Source organism: Pleurodeles waltl, chromosome 1_2 (assembly GCF_031143425.1).
Source record: "Pleurodeles waltl isolate 20211129_DDA chromosome 1_2, aPleWal1.hap1.20221129, whole genome shotgun sequence".
Classification (NCBI taxonomy): Eukaryota; Metazoa; Chordata; class Amphibia; order Caudata; family Salamandridae; genus Pleurodeles; species Pleurodeles waltl.
The window spans coordinates 1,219,854,444-1,219,858,892 of NC_090437.1; positions in this window are offsets into that span (position 1 = coordinate 1,219,854,444).

Consider the following 4,449-nt stretch of genomic DNA (forward strand, 5'->3'; position numbering starts at 1 on the left):
AATGGATAGAGGCCTAGGTGCTTCATGTGGCTAGTAGGCCCTGGAGTGTGAGTAGTAGGAATTTCAAGATGCGTAGGTGATGGCAAAATGTCTGCCCATTGTAGATCTGCCCCTTCGTTGTGGAAGTGACCTCATACCGCTAGCAGTTGACGTCACAGCGTAAGGCGGTGTTGACCGCTATTCGCACCCTCATTGGCTAACATGGATGCCAATGGGGAATCCTGGCGTATCATGATCGCCGCCGGCAGTGACGGTGCATACCGCCAAGGAACGTACGTGCGCTCATCATCGTTTGATCACTTGACTCCCTCATCTCATGCAGACAGGTACTCCACTCTGTGTACTGCTGTGGCCTGCCTCTAGCTATGGATGTTCCACGTGGTGCAGGGGAAAGGGCCCCGGCCTTCACCCAGGAAGAACTGGAGAAGCTAGTGGAAGGGTTCCTGCCCATGTACGGCAGACTCTACGGACGGCCAGAGGTACAGGTGAGTCTGGGTTTGGGGGGCACTGTGTGAGTAATGGATGGTGTGGATTGCACATATGTGTGTTCCTCTGAGCCTGGATGGGCCATGGTGCATGGAATGCTGCATGCCACTGTCCTATATGTCTGAGAGTACTGTCAGTCCTATGTTGGACAATCTGCCAGCTGTTCCTATCGTGCAAGTGCCTGACCTCTGTGTTCCATTCTGTGTCACCCTTCTAGGTCAGAGCCCACCAGAAGAGGGCACATTGGAATGCCATCGCCAAGGAGGTGCGGACCCTGGGGGTCTACAACCGGCGGAGCACCCACTGTCGAAAGAGGTGGGAAGACCCGCAGCGCTGGGCGCAAAAGATCACTGAGGGCCAGCTGGGGAAGTCCGCCCAACGTGGAAGGGGTGCCCGTCGGGCACTGACCCCCCCCCCCCCCTCATGCGACAGATCCTGGCAGTGGCGTACCTAGATCTGGATGGGCGCTTGAAGACTGCACAGCAGTCACAAGGGGGTGAGTACCCACTGACCATACTTCAGTCTGGAAGGATGACTGTGTGTGCGATAGGGCTCATGCTGCTTAGAGCAGGAAATTTGACTGGTGTCCATCTACTGTATGTTCCTCAAAGGGTGTAGGGGTGTCCCTGTCAAGTTGCACCTACCACAGCTCCAAAAGTATTTCAGGGGATGGGTATAGATCAGTATTCTGTAGTCAAGGGCATGGCCATGGGCATAGTGCACGGTGCTGCCTGTTGGGTGTGTTTGCTGGGTGGGTGTATGTCTGGCTATTGTGTTTCAGCATTCAGCTATTTAAAAGTATCTCTCCTGTTTTGTCTACCCATCCCTGTTCTCTTGTGTTGGTTTGGTACAGCATCAACATCAGGCAAGGAAGCTGAGGCATCGGCAAGTGGGGAGGCAGCGACCCACGGATCCTCCGAGGCAGAGACAACGGATCCCCAGGGGACCAGTGGGTGGGAGGGCGAGGGGACTTCCACGGGGGAGGCTACTACCACAGGAGGTAGTGACTCTGAGACCTCCTCCGATGGGGGTCCTCCGGAGGTGGCTGACCCTAGTGCACACACCACTACCGTGAGATCTTCCGCCACCACCCATACCATCACCGCCCTCCCTTCTGCTCCCCACCGAGTTGCCCGTGCCCGCCCGCCCACCCAGAAAGGTGGCCATCTTCTTCGCCCCAGGCACCTCCTCCCCTGCCCCAGTCAGCCCTGCTGCCCTCACAGAGGAGGCTATTGACCTCCTGAGAACCATCTCTGTTGGGCAGACAACCATCGTCAATGCCATCCAGGGTCTGGCATCACAAGTGCAGCAGACCAATGTCTATCTGGATGGCATTCACGGTGCTGTGTCTGCCCTACAGAGATCTTTTCAGGCTCTGTCCTCCTCTCGGACAGCAGCCAGTTTCCCTGGCCATTCTGTCCCCCCTCCAACCTCCTCTACCCCTTCCAGCACCCCACTCCCTTCACCCATCCAAAGCACATAATCAGACCTGCTTACAAGCACATCAACACACAAGAAGCACACTTCAAAACACAAGCACCACACCTCCCACCACAAGCATTCACACAGCCAACAGACACCTGCACACACAACAACGTCTACTTTCCCCAGTGTGCCCACCTCTTCCGCCTCCCTGTCTGTCCCCTTTACATGCACACCCTCATGCACTGCACCTTCACTCACTGTTACTGCTCCTCTTCCTGCACTCACCACAATAGCAGACAGCCATACATGCACCCCATACACCACACCTGCACTCATCACCTCTACTGTAGTTGACATATGCAGCACACTCACCAAACTTGCAGACACCCACCCAACATACATCCACACTAGCTGTCTGTCTTCTCCCACTGTGTCCACCCCCCACCTACCAAGACACACAAACGCACCAAGACACCCACCCATCAGATATCCACCACACCACAGCATACTGAGCAGTCACCTGCACCCACTACACGCACACCTACACCCCATACATCAACTCCCTCTGCATCCACTCCCACGCCCTCATCCACGCCCACCCCAATTGCTCCCAAAAAACTTTTCATCTCCCGTGCTGACCTCTTCCAACCCACTGGCCCACCCCATCTTGTCCCCAAACGTGCCCACCTCCTTGCCCTTTCCGCTCCTTCCACATCACAGCCCACCCCGGTCCAGCATTCCCCTTCCCGTGCCCCTTCCCCGGTGAAGAGAAGACCCGGTCAGAGCCTAGGCCATTCAGCTCCACCCGAGCCAAACAGCCCCCACCACCTTCAAAGGAGAAGCCCACCCCCCTCCACCCTCCACAAGACAGTCAAAGTCCCATCCCCGTCGAAAATCCCCACCCCCACCCCTCCTGCCCCCTTTCGTGAGGTGCCTGGATCCCCATATGGTGCCCCGTTCTGTGGAGTACCCAGCACTTGTGGGAGACAGGTGTGGTCTGTTGTGGCCCAGGACAATGTACATTTTATGGACTGGACATTGGCCCTGTTAGCACTGTTTGGCTCAGTGAGCTAATAATTAAAGTTTCTGTGTGGCCTGTGTTTGGGCTGCACGCAGTTACACCCTGGTGTTTGTTTTAATTTTTTATGGGTGTGGGGCTATTGTATGTACTATGGTCAAGTTGCAGTGGGCTTCGGTCGGGTATGTATCTCTTGGTGTGGGGTGTCTGACTTGTGCTGCTGTGAAGGGTTGGGGGGTGTTGCAGAGTGGGGGGTGGGTGGGTATGTAACTGTGCCCTTTCCTCCCTTGTGTCATTGGTTGCGGAACTTACCACCATCGTCTTCGTCTGCGGTCTCGGTCGTGTAGGTATATGGCAAGGAGCAGGGCTGGCATGATCAGCAGCTCTCTGTCCATGGCTGCCGCTGCACATTCTGTGGAACTCCGGTGAGTGTTTCCTTATATTTGGTTCATTTCTGCCTGGCTTTGTGTGGCGGTGGTTCCCGCCCCGGAACTGGCGGCGGAATGGTGGTTCATAATTTGATGGGCGGGTTGGGCCTTTCCAACAGCCTGTGGGCGGATTCTGCCGTCGTCGGCAGGACTGCTTTCCTGGCGGTGGGTGGTTCGCAGGATGTGTGTGTTTCGTTTGGATCATTATTTGGCAGTCCAGACCGCTCCTCTGTTGGCGGTTTCTACCGCCACCGCAGGCGTAGCAGAACGGACCGCCATGTTCATAATGAGGGCCTAAATCTTTCCCTCACTAAGTTCCTTTTCATTTTAAATGGTATTATATCCCCCAAATAAGGTTGCATTTCATTTAGGCTGTATGAAGTCAACAAAGGTACAATGTGCTTTCTAAAAGAGAATTAAGTCTGGTCTAAAGCAAAGGAACTTAAAATCTGATGTTTTTACACTTGTATCTTAAACTGGATCTTAGTGGGAGAGAGCTCCAATGCTTTTGACAGCTTTAAAAGAACAAGTGAATTGGTAATGTTCTCAAAATGAACATTTTAAATCCCCTGACAGTATTGTACTTCCCTCCACATCACTGTCCTAGGTTTTCCCTGCTGAGCTGACTGATTCAACCAGCTTAGTATACAGTCTGGTTAATTAAGTTGAACTCCAAGAGAAGTTGTACTTGCGATGTGGATTTTGCCAGAGTGAAAAGCCATTTGAACAAGTTGCAGAGTCACAGCTCTAAGTTCTTTTTAGGGATTTTGGGATAATTTTGCAACCTTATTTATGATGGCATAAATTTGGTCTTAAATCACATCGAACAGGGGTTTTAAGGCAGGTCTAGACACGTGGTCTGCAATTTTGTACTAATGAACATGAAGATTACTTGTTGTAATATTTGATTTTGCTTAATGTTTTTAGAGGGCCCAGGGTTGTTGAACCAGAGGCCCAGATATTCCTACGATATTTATACGAATTTGACAGCAAGTTTTTTTTGTCATTTATTTGCAGCCACTTTTATTGATTTATTCTATTCCCAAACTGGTTAGCACTCCAAAACAGTAATAAAGTTAAAACACCAAACAA